Here is an 18,034-nt window from a genome sequence, read left to right as displayed (position 1 = left end):
TGTGCACGCATTAAATTCTCTGTTAAGCAGAATCAAACAAGGAGAAAAAAAATCTCTCATTTATACAGTGCAGTATAAGACAGTTTTGTGATCTCAGACTTTGGATGCTGGGCTGCATTTGTTAGTCATTAGGAAGGCATTATTCATACAATCTCCACACTTGTTCTTAGTAAGAACAGCACACCTTGTTAATAGAATCATAAAATCATAGAACATCCCAAATTGGAAGGGACCTTTAAAAATTATCAAGTCCAACACTTGGCTCCATGCAGGAACACAGTTAAGTTCAAATTATTCTTTCTGCAATCCTTTATTGACATCTGCCACAACTGAGATATTGGCTAAAATGAATCAGTCAGTTACTCAAATCTGGCTAACTATGCATCCTTCTAGATGGCAGGATGTAGAGGGACTGTGTACAAAATATCATTGGTCATCTGTACACCTTGAGCTGTACTGTGTGTTGATAGTAAATTTGACACAATCACTGGGAGAAATAATTGTACTGAAGCCCTGTTCCGAGGAACCATCTTCTATTTCTTTTTTAAAAAGGAGCATTTTTCCTAAGAAAAAATTAAAAGAAAAAAAATTATATTCTGTACAAAATATGCCTTAGCACCTCAGGCATTGCAAGGATCACCAACCAATGTGCTGAGGAATAGCATAGCAACCGTCACCAGGGAGAATGTCAAAACTCTGAGACATGCAGACAAGAGAAAGAAATAAATGAAAGCAGGCAATGGAGGTAAGTTTCAGCTTCCCTTAAATCTCCAACAAATTGTTTAATTCCCATACAGTTCAACAGCATTTAATCTAACAACAGCAACAACAAGGGAAACTGTATTTATAAAACACATAAACTAATCTACTCTATTTTTCAGAGGGAAGATGCAAACTTTGCAAAGAGAGAAGGTGAAAGCATGGATTTTGGTAGTATAATTCAGAATGAGATCTAGTTGTATTCAATAATGCATTTCTTCAGGGTAAAATCCTGTGTTATAGATCCTGGTTTTGCATGTTAGGTTCCCAGATGAATAACAAAAGCCATTATATCCTCACTAGTGTCTGAAAAGCCCAATGCCTTTGTTGCTTAAAACACATACTGAAGGGTGATTTTGCCAAAGCATTCATAGCATCTCCTTTCAGTCCTTGCTTGGGGGATAATATGAGAAATCTCAGATTTTACTTTTAAAATTATTTTTAAACAAATATCAAATCTTTGTTGTAGCAGCATCCAAATGGAGATAGTTGTCTACATGTCCTGCACAGATATAAAAATGCAAGGACGTATATACCTGTTTAACTATATAACCAGTTTTCTTCTAGCTTTTCCTTCCTTTTATGCTGTATTTATGCATTTAGCTGCCCTGGAGAAATTTTGGCCTAAATTCTCTCCTATCTCTCTCCAATACATTCATAATTCTGTAGTTTTGACTCACTCCTGAGAACTGGAAATAGGACCTGGCATCTTGTTACACCAAAAAGGAACTTACATGGATGTCTTCATCATGGAAACGAAGTTCTTGCTCATAATCCAAGAATGACTTTAAAATCATGACTTTTAGTTGTTCTGTTTTGGATGAGGATATGGGACTTACTGTTCGCAGTAGATCCTGATGATCAGCATGAAGCCATGACTTGTAAAAGTTCTAGGGAACTTCTTTTAGCAGAGAGGTTGGATTTGATGATCCCCAAGGGTCCTTTCCAACACTGTATTGCTGTAATTCTGTGATTCTGTGATTTTCTTTTTCATTAATCCTTGTCTTATAATTATTTCCTTCTGTCTTGAATCATTGTCTATGGAACTTTGACGCTGTTATTTAACTACATTAAAAATCTTGAGGTAAAGCACTCGTAGAATCATAGAATCATAGAATCACAAAGTTGGAAACGACCTGCAAGATCATCTAGTCCAATCATCCTCCCATTACCATTGCTACCACAAGCCACTAAACCATATTTTGTAACTCCTCTTCCAGACGCCTCTTGAACAGAGAAGACCTGTTAGGAATCACTGGAAATTTTTTTTTTTTTTTTTTTTTTAATTTAAAATGAGTGGTTGATTTGCTGGAAACAATGTGCCCCTTTGAAAAATAATTCTAGTACCACAAAGAAGGAAAAAAAAAAAAAAAACAAACACAGAAATTTCTGGAAAAACTTTTGGTGATAAAACAAAAATATATTTGGATTTACACTATACTTAGTTAAAAAGAAATATGAAAGTGCCAGGAGGTTTTTTGAGATAATATCTTCTAATACTGCAAATAATATTCTAAAAAAGTGTCATAGTCCAGTTCTGTATTTTTTTCCTTCTCCAATAAAAAAAAAATTAGAATTCTTGCATCTTACAGACACATAGAACACACAGTATGAATAGTTCATTTTACCAGAGCTTATCTTTTATGTGTGACTGTTGGTTTATTAATATTTTATACAAATTATGAATAATATTTATATATAATAATATATAGTAAAATATATATGTTGATATTTTATATAAATCACCAGGTTTTGTCCCTTATTAGGACAGAGAAAACCCGTAAGAACCATACTAAAAAAAAAAAAAAAAAGATAAAATGTGGTTCTTGTCAATTCCTAAATGTAGGGGTTTTTTCATTTGCTTCTTTTAAAATAAAAATATGGATTATAGTAGCAAGCATATTATTAAATATTATCAATTATACAATATATGATTATATAATACAATCATATTATCAAACAAGCAATCCTGCTGTGCTTGAGTTGTTCGATATTATGCAACTTGGAGTAAATTTTCTCTCTTCTGTTACAGTTCTGATGCATGACATAGCCAAAAGAAAATATGTTTGCACCCAACCATGCAGCATCTGATCAGTATGGGTAATTTGCTATAACTGGGAATCATTGACACAAATTCTGTGACTCCATCTAATAAGAGACTCAATAATTTTACAGTCATTAGCACAGCAAACTAAGTCTGTAAGGATGGTGATCAAAAATCACACTTTAGGGCATAAACTAATTGCCCAGTAGGCCAGGAAATTATGTTTCTCCTGTGTTGCACAAACAATCAGATGTCCTGTAAGTTTTCAGCTTTTTTCCAAAAAACAAGAGAAAATGAAATACTGAATGAGCCTTCATTGCTCAGAAATCCAGAACTGAAGTTGAGAAATAAATGTTACATTAATGTAGATCTCATTTTCCTGGGTAAGTTCATTATTTAGCATATAATATCTTTCCGCTGTATCATAATTCCTACGTAATATAAATGAGAGATGTGCCAGGAAGAAATTAAAAGACATAAGAAGAGTTGATGAATAATAGGTTGTAGGCTGTGGGTTTCAGGCTGTCAGAAGTTTAACCACACAAACTGCTATTTTTCCCTTCACTGCCCTCAGAGATTAAAATCAGCGATGGTGATCTGGCCTCAGCTTTTCAGGTTGAAGCTATTGCCGTGGTTAAATGGGAAAAGGAAACATCTTGAATGATCCTCATCTCTGTATAGAAATGCATATTAGTGTTCGTATCCAACTTTCTTTATTCTCTTAAAAAGCACAGAAAGAGCAAAAGAAAAGAGAAAGCATCTCTCATTGCTAGCAAGCTTCTACTTCACTGTTTGCCTACAGGGCTTCCCTGAACCCTTGATCCCATTCCATCATCATACAGGGAGCAATCATTTTTCCTTCAAAGGATGAAGTTTGGCCACTTACATTTAAAAAAAAAAAAAAAGAAAAAAAAAAAAAAGAAAAAAAAAAAAAAAAGAAAAAAAAAGATGATGATGAAAAAAAGAAAGGAAAAGATACATCTCTTAGCTCAGAAGGTCTTTAATAGGAAAAAAGCACCATTTGGGGAAGCTTTGCAAGGACACATTTAAGTAGTGGTTATCAGGAGCTGGGAGGGGCTGGGAGAGAAAGGTCAGGTCTATACATAGCCTAAGCATTTGCTACTTGCTGTTGCCAGGCAAAGGTTACCCGGCTAAATGAATCTTATGTCTAACCCCATGTGGTATTTTTTGTGTTCTTATCTGAACTCCTGTCATGCTGAGCAGAGCAGCTCGCACCTGACATTTTTCCCTTTATGGCCTTTTAAGCTACCAAGTCTGATTAGTATAGCATCCTTAGGGAGTGGGAAGATGTGGGGCAGGGGGGAAAGGTGGCAGGCATTTGTAAGGCATGAAAAGGATCTCCCTCCCACTAGAATTTTGGCCATCTACATCTGCTTCTGTCCTTCCTTCTCCTTTGTGACCAAAATTAGAGGTGATGCTGACTCTCAGTCCTCAGAATCAGCAATTTTGGGTCAAATTTGTCCAGGAAAAATACTCTCTTTGTTAATGAAGAATTTAATCTCAGATTTTAATCACACATCAGGACGCTCAAAGTTAAGGTTGCCACAGCAACCTTACAATAAAGCTTTGTGCAATGCAGTTAGTGAAACACACATTTTGATTAAAAATTGTCTCATTTTTCTGGCAGCTTTTCATCCCCCCCCAGATTCCATTCTCTCTGAATTGTCATCCAAATGAGGGGAAGGACAAGAGCCATGCTGGCAGAGGTAAGAAGTGTGCTGTTGCATAGATGGGCTGGATCTCAACTATGTAGTACAAGGCACTGTGATGGTTGGCCTTCCATCTTGGGGAGAGTCTCTAAAATTACCATGAGTTGGCAGAACCAAATGCTCTGCTGGAGTCTAGGTGAAAAAACAACAGCAACAACAAACACTATGTAGTTTTTTGCTACTAAGAAGACTTTTTCAGTAACGAGCATCTAACATAGAAGTGGAAACGTTTTGGGGATGTGAAGTATGTAATGCTTTTAAGTTGCACCAGAGGAGATTCAGATTGGATATTAGGAAAAAATTATTCTCAGAACGAGTGCTGAGGCATTGGAAAAGGCTGCCCAGGGAGGTGGTGTAGTCACTGCTCATGGAGGTGTTTAGTAAAAGGGTGGATGTGGCACTGGAAGACACAGGTTGGTGGAAATGGTGGTGATGGGTTGGTGATTGGACTAGGTGAACTTAGTGGTCTTTTCCAATCTTAATGATTCTCTGAAAAGGTGCTGGGAGACTTTACAGAGAGAAAGGGAGAATGGTTTTGTGGAGTGGAAATGTTGTCCAGTGCACAGATGGCCATTAGCGGTGAGTTGGTTCACTGATCAACAGTAAGATAAGTCAACTGTCATATCTTAAAAGAATAATAGAATAATAGAATCTTCAAAGTTGAAAGGGACCTTTAAAGGTCATTTAATCCAACTCTTCTGCAATGAACAGGGACATCCACAGCTAGATCAGATTGCTCAGAACCTGATACAGGCTGGTCATGAATGTCTCCAAGGATGAGGCTTCCACAACATCTCTGGGCAACCTGTTCCTGTGCCTCACCACACTCAGCATAAAAGACTTTTTCCTTATATTCAACCTAAGTCTGCTCTCTTTCATCTTTTTCCCCTTGTCCTGTCACAACAGATTCTGCTAAAGAGTGTCCCCCTCATTCTTGTAGCACCCCTTTAGATCCTGAAAGGCCACTCTCAGGTCACCTCGCAGCCTTCTCTTCTTCAGGCTGAACTGCCCCAGCTCTTTCAGCTTGTCTTCATGGGGAAGGTGTTTGACTTCTTGGATAATTTTTGTGGCCCTCCTTTGCATGCTCTCCAACAGGTCCATGTCTCTCCTGTACTGAGGACACCACATCTGAAAATAGTACTCCAGGTGAGTATCACCCATGCAGAGTAGAAGGGCAGGATCTACTCCCTCATCCTGCTAGTCATGCTTCTTTTGATATAGTTCAGGTTACAGTTGGCTTTCCGTGCTGCGAGGGCACACCATTGGCTCATGTACAGCTTCCCATCCACCAGCATCCCCAAGTAATTTTCAGCTCAATCTTTTCATCCCCCAGCTTGTATTGGTATTGCGGGTTGTCTCAATCCAGGCGCAAGACTTTGCACTTAGCATCGTTGAACCTCATGAGGTTCTCCTGGTCCTACTGCTCAAGATTGTCTAGTCCCTCTGGACCCCAACCCTCAAACATGTTGACTGCACCACAAGCTTGGTGTCATCTGCAAATTGCTGAGGGTACACTCGACTCTACTGCCAATGTCACTGATGAGAGTATTGGTCCCAGTACTGACCCCTGTTAGATGCCACTTGTCACTGATCTCCATGCAGATATTGAGCTGTTGACCACTACTCTCTGGATTCAATCTTGCAGCCAGTTCTTTGACCACTGAACAGTCCACTAGTCAAAACCATATTTTTTTCCAATTTGGAGAGAAGAATATTGTGGGGTACAGTGTCAAAGGCTTTATTGAAACCTATAGGTCAGACATCAGTGGCTTTTCCCTTGTCCATTGATGCAGTGTCACTATCATAGAAGGCCACTAGGTTAGCCCAGCAGGATTTGCCCTTGGTGAAGCCATGCTGATTTTTCCTTATCACCTCCCTGTCTTCCACGTGCTTTAGCATGGAGCTTCTCCAACAACCCCATAGTGTTATAGGCTTGGGGACGAGTGGCTGGATGATTGTGAAGACGAGAGGGACCTGGGGGTGTTGGTTGATGCTTGGCTGAACATGAGCCAGCAGTGTGCCCAGGTGGCCAGGAGGGCCACTGGCATCCTGGCCTGCATTAGAAAGAGTGTGGCCAGCAGGAGCAGGGAGGTGATCATCCCCCTGTACTCAGCACTGGGGAGGCCGCACCTTCAGTATTGTGTTCAGTTTGGGGCCCCTCACTAGAAGAAAGACATTGAGGCCCTGGAGCGTGTCCAGAGAAGGGCAACAAAAGTGGTGAGGGGTCTGGAGCACAAAACTTATGAGGAGCAGCTGAGGGAGCTGGGATTGTTTAGTCTGGAGAAGAGGAGGCTCAGGGGAGACCTCATTGCACTCTACAACCTCCTGAAGGGTGGCTGTGATGAGGAGGGGTTTGGCCTCTTCTCCCAGGCAACGAACAGGTCCCAGGGAAATGGCTGCAAGTTGTACCAGAGGAGTTTTAGGTTAGACATGAGGAAGAAATTTTTCTCTCAGAGAGTGGTCAGACACTGCAATGGCTGCCCAGGGGGGTGGTGGAGTCGCAGTCTCTGGCAGTGTTCATAAGGCGTCCAGATGAGGAGCTACGAGATATGTTTTAGTAGCTTGTGGTAGCAGCGGTAATGAGAAGACGCTTGGACTAGGTGATCTTACAGGTCGTTTCGAACCCTGTGATTCTATGATTCTACAATTCTATGATTCTGCTCCATTATCTTCTCCAGCTGACAGGTCAGTCGTTCCCTGGGTTGTCCTTTCTACTCTTCTTAAAAATAAATGCAATTTTGCCTTTTTTCCAGTCATCAGGGACTTCACCTGACTTCCCTGAGTTTTCCAATATCATAGAGTGTCTTGGCGACTACATCAGCCACTTTCCTCAGAACTCTGGGATGCGTCTCATCAGGACCATAGACTTATGGATGTTCAGGTTTCTCAGGTAGCCCTGAACCTGATCTTTGCTCACTACAGGACAGTCATTGCTTCCCCAGTCCCCTCCTTCTGAACCAATCACTTCAGTATTGTGTGATGAGCAGTTATCAGAGAAGACTGAGACACAAAAAAAATGTGTAAGATTTATACTTACGTACTGCAGAAAAATATTATTGTGCTTAAGTTTTGTAGGTCAAGTAGTTTGGAATTACCAATGAGAAACCGTTAGAGAAGTGTCTTGTTACCATTCCAAGATGATTTTGCCTTGTGCTTCCTGCAAGGCTGTTGTCACTTCATGTCCTTCTTTGTTTCCACAGCATCTTCCTGCCTGTGTGGTACCTAACAACTCCGGGAGAATTGCTGGCGTCTGATGGTAGCAATTGTAAGTTAGAATCTGGCTCAGTCCTACTGTTGTCAGAGCACAAAACTGGGTAAGTAGGGGGTCATCCAATAGCCCTTCAGCTGTCTTTCTCCCCCTCCATTTTCCAGTCTGAGGTCAGAGCCTCCTGCTGTGTGGGCAGGAATGGCATTGGCAGAGCAGCCCTTTATAAGACTGCAAGAGAAGCGGCTTTGACGTGGACTCACTAGGGAAGGAGCCAGCAGAAATGAGAAGAGGCAGCCAAAGGTCACTCTGGTCTGCCAGCTGTAAAACCAATCCAAGTGACACGACTGTAAAATCCAGGGCTTCAGAGCAACCTCCTCCAGCTTCTAATGGTGTATTCACTTACTCCTCCCCATTGCCGCCTGCTCCCTTGTGCAGTGTCAGCATGGAAGACTTAAGGCAGTCAGCGGGAGGCAGGAAGCAGGGAGCAAGGGTTGCATGGAGGAAGAGGAAGATCTGCCTGGCAAAGGCCAACAATAATGGAGGGTGGGGGGAGGTAGCACCACTGCAGGCTGTTGAGATTGAGCTTTTTAAGTACATTTCAGTATAGCATGTTTGCTCCTAAGAAATCTAATATCCTTTGGGTCAGTGCAGGCCAACTGTTAGATATAAAGAATTCATAGCACTTGCAATCCCCAGATGAACCATTTTCAATTCTTCATGTTTCTAAAGAACCATTGTGTCGATCTATCAACGGTGGCTGTGCCGCACAATGAGGGCCATCTCCTGCCTTAATGCCAAATTGTAAATATTGCATTGCAGCAAGCAGCAGTAGATAATGCATAATAATAAGCTGTGTGATGTGCTGTGTTATGTGATGTGCTATCCAGTGCCCATGAAAACAATGCATCAGCTTAAAAAAAAAAAGAAAAAAAACAGAGTGAGAAAGATTTTTTCCAGAGAAAGAAAACAGCTTTTGTGCTGGATGTAGAAGTGAAATAATCGTTTACAATTCAGAAAAATAGATGACATGGTAAGAAACATGAAGACAAGGATAAAAGACCAACTCTGATCTGATGAGCCATTGGAGTCGTCAGTATAAATTCACTTAGACACCAGCAGAGCTTTAAACAGAGTTGAATTTTCACGCTGGAAAGATGGATGTTTTTATAAAGCTTCCTCGCTCTTATTTAATGAGACAGGAATTTTAGTTTCAGCACATGATTAAACATGATGAAAAGAAATACTGTTTGAGCCAATAGTAATCAAGTGTTAGTTCCATGATTTTCATCGTTAATTTTTACTGTTCTCATCAGTAATGCACTTTTCTTCTCTCAGAAGGCAAGGTATAGCACTTTAATGGCTGTCAATCATCTCACATTGTAAGCTACATGCACTTTAGGAATTACTGAACCAATGTTTGGCAGAGGCTAACAAAATCACATCCATGCAGTGTGAATAATCTGATTCATGTATCTTCATTCAATATTTTTAACAATGTGGGCCAAAATAAAAAGCGGCTTTCTCTCTTCTTAATGCATATTGTACTAAAGTGTTTGAAGCAAGAGACAAGCTAATGGGTAATATCAAGTTTCTGACTTCTCAAGAGATACGGTACCTGCAGGTATGTGCATAAATCCCACCTGGTCCTCCAGCACACTCTCAGGTGTCCCTTGCCTTTACAGCTCTTAGCAACTCAGATGGGACTGAGTGCTGACAAGCTGCAGAATAGCATCAGTTTTTACTGGGAACTCATGGAGCTCTGTATCTTTCCAGATTCAATTCTGAAGGTGCCAGTAGTTTTATAATTCAATCCACCAAGAAACATACTGAAAAATCATTTCATACATATCAATACACAGACTAGACAGCAGTATCTCTCCCTCATAGCAAGACAGGTTCCTGGATGCCAAAGGCTGTGTAATGTATGTTTTTTCACAAGCTGTCATAATGCTGTTTCTGGATATTTATTCCCTTTTGAGTTATCCAGGAGAATAAGAATTGGATAGGTAGCTAATCCTCAAAGATTTTCTTAGTTAAGTTTGCACTGAGGAAAAAGGCCTTTACTAACTCAATTTGTTCTGAGTGAAACCCAAAAGGGACATTATTAACTAAGTCTCTGAAATATTTTTATTGAGTCCTGTTCTAAATATAACTAAGATTTAGACAACTAACCATTGTCAATCACCTAGATTTCCTCAAAATTGCATAGAGATAGGTATAACTAAGGCAAAGATCCCTCTCCTTCTTTTGACTGTAGAGGGGGCCCAGAAAGCTAGTGTAGGCAAGTAATAAATCACCTAATCTCAGTACAAATTCTGTATTTTCATCACACTTTTTTTTTTTTTTTCAGCACACATTCAAAAACAATACCATGAAATAGTAACATCTAGGAGTTGACTTAGAATTAGCAATAAGAATTAAACCCAGTGATGAGACTCAATGAGGATAATCAGACTTCCCAAGAATTCAGTAGAGAAAAAGAAGTTTGCTTCAGAAAACAACACAGTTTGAGACATGACTTCAGAAATACAATAATAAATATAAAACATTTCATACAATTTACTTTGAGATGGAAGAAACTGAGGGATGAAGATATTGTGTGTTGTTGGAATGCTTGACAATAGAATTTGAGAACTTCCTGGACATATAGATTAATGTTCATCTAGGCAAAGCAGTATAAACAGGAGTGATTAGAAAACCAAACCAAAGTAAAATACATGAATATCTGAACATTTTATTTCCTACAGTTTGTTATATGTTTCCTTTCAGTCTGAAACAAATTTTTTCTGAAAAATATCTGGTAAAGATCCCTTGAGCCTAGTTGTTATTTCTAACAACTAATTTATACAAATGTGAAGGCCTGATCTTAGGAATAAAGATGCCAACCTCTTATAATGTTTTTGTTACAAATTAAGGATGGGCGCCTTTAAAAAAGAACTTAAGACTGATGTATGCCTACTGCCACTCTGCCTATTGCTCTTTGCTGAAAAATCAGTTTTGTCTTTGAGTGTGAAGTTAGTGATGATCTCTTACCAGAGATTTCAACTAATTTTAAATTCACTCAGGCGTTATGCCATTTGAAAGTCTCTCTTAAATACTGATATTTTTGGAAAAGCTTAGAGAAAGAGAGGAGGAGGGTGTAAGCAGAAGTCAGTAACAAGAGAAGGGAAAATATAGCAGTATGAAAACTAAAGCTAAAATAAAGAGAAAAGAGGAGAGAACCTATGGAGTGATTATTATTTTAGTAAGAAGGACTACCATGATCAAATCTTCAACCTGTATGTAATGACAGATCAAGCTAACACCCGTCACAGAACAGTGAGTGGCAGGAACAGCCCTCTGACAGATGGAACTCAAAGTAGGATGTGATTTTCACAAACCTCTACTGTGACTAGGACAAGTCTTTCTCCATTGTAATTCTGTGAAAAGGAAATGAAAGTTTTCACTTTCGAGGGCTGTTGAAAAAAAAAAAAAAATTAAGTAATTCTTTATGACATCATCAGATGTAAAAATGTATAATCATTTAAATACAGAATAACTTTTATCAAACAGCAGTAAAGCTTGTATGAATCTTTCCTGTACCCTGAATCTCTTTTTGTTATATTATTTGTCATGTAACACATGTGTCTATATACATCCAGTGTATATAGACTGTATTATGTTTCTAGCAAATTCCTCTGAATTAAAGTAAATTGGAGATCACACTCTACCCTGCATTCTAATTCAGTGCTTCAGCTTTGAGAATTTACTCACAGAATCAAAATGTGCCTATTATCTTTATTGTACTATGCAAGACACATTTTCGGAAACAGAACCACTCCTGGTCCTGAATGCTTTTTCAAAGACCATCCCACCATAAAAAAATCATCTTTCAAGTAAAATGTGAAATATGGAAACCAATTATTCACCTCCATTAAGGTTACATACATATTATCTGCTGATCTTTGGATGTAGGTAGTGCAAGGTACCAAATTCTCTCCTCGGAGTCTAAATTGACTTTTTTTTTTTTTAAATATGATGCAAACAGTGGATTTTTGTTTTATCCACTGGGACTTGAATAAACACATCTGATATAAGACATGCAGTTTTTAAACTATCTTTGAGTTGCCCTAAGTATTTTAAAATTACTGTTTCTGTGCAATGGAATGGAATCATTTTAGTATTAATTTTAATATCACAATCTTTTTTGCATAAAACTGTCTTTTGTGACTTTCACTGGTCAAAATATGATAGTAAATTAGTAACATTTTCAATTTGTCTGAAAAATTTACATTACATTCTGTATTTAAAGTACTCTGGACTCTGTTCAGTGACGATTGCCATGATTGGACGGCTTACATAAATTCAAATATTTTTTTATTTTATTTATTTTTTTAACTTTTAAAGGAAAAAAGGGACATTGGAGATGCTAAGAATCCACGGAAGTTAATGAAAATTCTTTAAAATAGGGACAAATATTCACCTGCAAAACTATAATACTTTTGGGTAACTAAAATTCAACCCATATACTGAAACAAAGACAGTTTACTTCTGGATTCTAAGAAAACACAGGAATTTTCTGCTCAAAACATCAGGCTGGAAGCCAAGAAATCTTTAGTTTTATCACCATCCCTCCTAATGATTCCCAAGGCCAAGGGAGCTTAATACATCTCTCTCTGTCATTGCTTTTCTATCTGATATTCATTATAGTACACTCTTAGCATGAGAAATAACTAAAATGAAGAGTACATTTCCTTTTCTGTCTAAATTTCCCAGAAATCTCTCTCATTCTTTTGTCAAAACCAAATTTGAAAAAAAAAAAGTTGAAATATTTTATATAAGAAGTATTTTAACTTAGAATCAGGCTGAATCCTTTTCTGTTGTTTGTTTGTTTGTTTGTTTGTTTTTAAATTTATTTCAGAAATAGAAGAAAGTTGTCATTAATTAACATTAGCGTTTGAACACCAGAATTATTTCGAGAGAGTTGGCCATGAGCCAGCAGAATGCCCAAGAAGACCAGTAGTATTCCGGGTGTGCATTAGGTGATCATCCCTCTCTACTCTGCCTTGGTGAGGCCACATTCAGGCTACTGTGTCCAGTTCTGAGCATCTCCGTTCTAAAAAGACAGGGATCTCCCAGGAGTTCAATGGAGGGCCACAGTGGTGATAAAGAGCCTGGAGCATCTCCCGTATGAGGAAAGTCTGAGTAACCTGGGTCTGCTCAACTTGGGGAGGAGAAGACTGAGGGGAGATCTGAAAAATATTTATAAATTTCTAAAGATGGGAGGCAAATGGATGAGGCCAGACTCTTTTTGGTGGTGCATAGCAATAGGATAAGGAGTAACGGCCTAAAACTTGAATATAGAAAGATCTATACAAACATGCTGAAGAACTTTTTTATTGTAAGGGTGAAGGAGCACTGTAACAGATTGCCCAGAGAAGTTGTGGAGTCTTCTTCTCTATAGAGATATTCAAGACTTGTCTGACTCCTACCTGTTTGACCTAGCGTAGGGTGCCTGCATTTGCAGGGGACTTGGACTCAATGATCACTTGAGGTCCGCTGCAATTCTGTGATTCTGTGATAGTATGAGTGTCTATTTTTGAAATTCAGCAAATGATTTTATAACTACCGCAACACTGGCTTTAGCCTTCATTGCTCTGTCTGGGAGGAATGGAAGATACATAACTTTACAAGCAATCTACTAAAAAGGGAGTATTTAATTAGTTGTAAGCTAAAGACTAAACAGCATTTATTAGTTAAAAGTTTTTGGTGTCCTTGTTGTTTAATATTTCATCCAAATTAGAACTGACAGTATGAGAGAAATAAAATTGAATTATAATTTATAAAAACAGTGCAGAAACTGTTGTCCTCAAAATACCTTATGTCAGAATATACCCAGGTGTAAAACTGATATAACCAGTAATATTGGGTCTGAGTTTATATTTAGAGAAAAATTGAGTACAACTCTGCACCAAACTGCTTTTGTTGTCAATAGACCCTGGAAACATCATGCATCTTCCAGTTTCTCCAAAAGGAAGGTTAATAGAGAAAGAAAATGATGTTCCTTTGCTGTCAGAGTGCATCACAATTCTTTTCCATCCTGCAAAGTGGAACCTGTGGCTTCAAGAGCTCTGATTGTCACATTGGACAATTGGGCAATTGCTAGTGGTTTCACAAGGCATTTATGTGAATGTCTGAAATGAGCTGTGAGACAGCATGAGTTCATCTGTGGACTGCCAGAAAGAATCCAGGCATTAGCTGAGGTTAGATGCCTATAAAATATTCAAATTGCCATTTTTTTTAATCTTTAGAATATCAGAGATAATAGCTGTGCTCTCCAGAGAACAGTACTGCACTGTATCATCTGTACCATCAGATGACACTGTATAGCATTAGATCTTCTACATTTAGTGAAACCTTTGCTTATACTCTATAAAAGAGTATTTTTTAACAGAATTTGAGGGTTTTCCTGGATAACAGCAGCTCAAACTTTCAGATACTTTTCAGATTTCAAGAGAGATCCTTGCTTACAAAATCATACTTTACATAAGAGATGTCCCCAAGATGAATATATAATGATCCATAAAGAAAGCTACATGCAAGTGCATCCTTCTTATGTAATCTCTATATTCATAAAAAATATTTTTGTCCTGAATGAAGCAGACAAAACAAATATGGAAAGAAACAAAAACAGCCTTTGGTCTCAGTAATTGGGCTTTGACAGATAACAATAGTTATTTTCCTTGGATGTCCAGTCTGGCATCCAAAATTTCTAACAATATATCCCCAGCAACTTCAGAGCCACACAAGATATTTAAATAACATCAAACTTAGTAGAGGAAAGAATTACATATATTACTCAGATAGCAGCCACAAGTTGCATTTTGAAAATCAGGCAGTTTAGAGATGATGTTGGAACATCTGGCAGAGACAAGTATTTTCTTGTTTTTAAGTTGTAGATTAGAAAGTTTCTTATCTGAATTCTGGTTGTTCTTATTTTCACAATGAAATTTGTTTTAGGTGGCGTCTGATCTGAAAACATTTTTCCAGGCAGCAACAGCTGGCAGTTGGATCTTCTGCTAACTGAAGTATGGAAAGCATTTCTACTAAGTCATCTATTATCTAGACAAGACTAGAGAAGGCAGGCATTCATAGGTGAACAATAGCAATGGTGTAAGTTAAACAGAATGCTTGATGAAACTTGAAGAGTAACTGTATGCTTCCTAAGTTCTATTCTGTGTCCTTGATCACAAAACTAATTCTTTTCAAAAAATACGTTTCATGGGTGATTCTAGAGAAAAGGATAGTAGTCAACACAGGAATAGCAGTACTTAGAAAACTGGGCAAGCCCTAGGTATAACTTGGGGAAAGCCAGGATATCTCTATACCGTTTAGAATTAATGTATTAGAATAGCATGAATAGAATAGAACAACATGATCATTCAACATGGCAAGAAAAAAGCTCATTTTTATGGCCAAAACAGCACTCCACATAAAATTCTGACGTATCAATTTATCATTGTTATTTGCTTCTGCTCTGGATTTTGGTACTGATGCTGTTTATGCATTTTCAAAAACATCTTGAATTAATATTCAGTGTTTACTAAGCCCGTTGGATTTCCTGATGGAATTTGCATTAGCTCATAGCAGCAGAGGCCTCAGGAGAGCCAGTACCAAAGAATTAAATAGTAAAACAAATGCTTTGATGTGCTAAAAAATAGGGTCTCCTTCAACTTTACTATATAATCATCCGTGAAAAGAAGCAAAAACAAATAAGTCACATCTATTCTTTATTCCATTACTAAATAAAACAATGCTATTCTTGTTAAGGGAATATTTTAATGGCAATGTATTTGAATACTAGAGATTACTGAGTATTCAACAATTTTCCATGATGAAATCTTCAGCCTCACCATGCCTATTACTAAAGGCTTCTGAATCATTTCAGCTAAGCCAATTATCCACAAAAGGATGGGTTTGTAGCATTAAAGTCATTTTGGGAGATTTGACATTCAAGACTACCTTGGAAAGAAACCATTTTTGGTAACGTTTTTTATTACCTTCAAGAAGTCATTTAATTTGCCCGTGCCTGTTTTTTGTCTAGTAAAAGTCTTGTTTGTACATAGTCTAGATTGCTGCGGGGAAGATTGGGTGCCATTATATAAACTCATATCTCTACAGTAGATGTTAGGTCTTGCCAATTCTCTTTATTACAGTCATTTTCTTTCACAGATAAATTGTGAACCTTGACCTACCCAATATCGCCCTAAAATTCCATCAAAGTTAACGACTATTTATATATAATGCTTTATGTTGGTCTTAGCACAGCTGGCTGATGTGGTTGCTGAGCAGCTCCATCATATTCAAAAAGTTGTGGCTGTGAGCTGAAGTTCCTGCTGACTGGAAAAAGGGAAACATCATTCCCATTTATAAGACAAGGAGGAAGGAGGACCCAGGGAACTACAGGCTGGTGAGCGACTAGGAAGATCATGGAACAGATCCTCCTGGAAGACATGTTAAGGCACATGAGGGATGAGCAGGTGATTCAAGATAACCAGAACAGATTCACCAAGGGCAGATTGTGCATCACCAATCAGTGGACAAAGAGAAGGCAACGATGTCATTTACCTGGACTTCTGCAAGGCCTCTGGTGTGGTCCCCCACCACACCCTTGTCTCTAAATTGGAATGATATGGATTTGAAGGGTGTGACCTATATGATAAGGTTCCAGACCAAATGGTTTGTATATTGTGGAGGAATGTGAGTTTTCAGAATCAGCTCTGAATGTACGCATTTCAGTACAATCACATATCTTCAAAACACTTCATGTCCTGAACATAATGGAAGATACAATTCAGTATGGATAACTTGCGGCTGCCTTGTTGACTGAGTCACATTTTCTAGCCTCAGAAAGCTAGTGATACTTCCCATAGCAATTTCTGAGTCTTTGAATTATACACTAGGAAAGCTCTTGGTCCAATGTCCTCACCAAGAAAATGTTAAGAAATGGCTATAATATTTTGTTATAATATTTATATTTTGTATCCCTTAAAAGGATGTTTGGGTAAGTGTTCCACATTCTCTGAACACCTTTCATTGCTAAGTGAAATTCTGAAAACTTATAGTACGCATTTCACACTCATGAGTTAACAGTTTAACAGTGATATGCAAGTTAGTGAATAATGAAAGACACTGTCAAGTATATTTGAAAATACTGAGAAATTCATGAAATAAATTATTCTATCAATGTTACAGTACCTATTTGTGTAGATATTTCTACCACCAGAGGTATCCCTACCCCTCTAGGGTAACCATATTTTTATTGTTAAATCATTAATGATGCTTTCATGCATGAGGCCTTATGGAATACTACACAGCATCTTTTATCTAAAGATCTCATAATGATTCATGAAGATTAATCATCAAAGCATCCCTACTAAGAAAGTGAGCTTGAAATGCACCACCTTTTACACAGCTGACACCTTGTATACGAACTGGCAAACACATAAATGAACTTGATTTTTTTTCATTGTTCTTCAGTGGCTTAAATATTAAAATCTCAGTCCTTATAATTTTGTGTAGTAATCTCTTGGCAACAGGATGAGAGAAGAGTTAAGTCTCAAAATCAGTGAGTCTTTCTTTGAATGGACGGTTCAACAACTACTCACCTTTTCTGTGTGGCCTGAGAAGTTCATAGCTCTCCTTTACGGCACTGCACCAACTTGAAACACAATTGAAGAAAGGTTTGTTCTGATATAGCATTATGGCAGATGTTTAAGCATATGGACTTTTCCTTTGATCTGAGTTTCCAGATAGATGGGAAACATGCTGCAGTTTAGCACACACTGCAGTTTTTGAGTACCAGGACAGTGATATAAATAAGCTACAGTAAAATGCACAAGAGTTTTGCGATTCTTTCTTATACTCAGTGGGAGTTAATGTATCTTGACATACATCAGTAAATACAAATTTTAGTTTGATTTTTTTTTTTAAATCTTAGTTGACTTCCCTCTTTCCAGAGAGGGGTGAAACCAACCATTTTCTCAAGTGCTCAGAAAATGGTGTCAACTTCATGTCATCTGCACACAGTATCCCTTCTTGTGATTGCAGTGAGCCTGTCTTTAAAATAATCAGATGCCCTTTTTCCTGAAAGCTTAATCTAAGGTAGGAATCTAGAAGGATTTTCTGAGCTAATAGGGGTCTCTAGAAAACAGACATACCCAATAGTACATTTGAACTACGTTTGCTTGGCTGTTTTGTTTTTCTTTTTCCGTTAAGAAATACAAATTCAAGTGCTACAAGCCTGCCAAAACT

General features: G+C 38.0%; 1 long non-coding RNA gene across 1 annotated transcript; it reads left to right on the top strand.

Annotated features, from left to right (window-relative positions):
• Positions 1–4,449: 4,449 nt before the first annotated feature.
• Positions 4,450–17,093, top strand: LOC125696510 (uncharacterized). Its single transcript, XR_007378366.1, has 3 exons — positions 4,450–4,530; positions 7,734–7,847; positions 14,741–17,093. It is a non-coding gene; the product is annotated as an uncharacterized LOC125696510 (long non-coding RNA).
• Positions 17,094–18,034: the final 941 nt, after the last annotated feature.

The sequence above is a fragment of the Lagopus muta genome, chromosome 1, assembly GCF_023343835.1.
Source record: "Lagopus muta isolate bLagMut1 chromosome 1, bLagMut1 primary, whole genome shotgun sequence".
Classification (NCBI taxonomy): domain Eukaryota; kingdom Metazoa; phylum Chordata; class Aves; order Galliformes; family Phasianidae; genus Lagopus; species Lagopus muta.
Note: the sequence above shows the minus strand (reverse complement) of the source record. Positions and strands in the feature narration are given on the sequence as shown.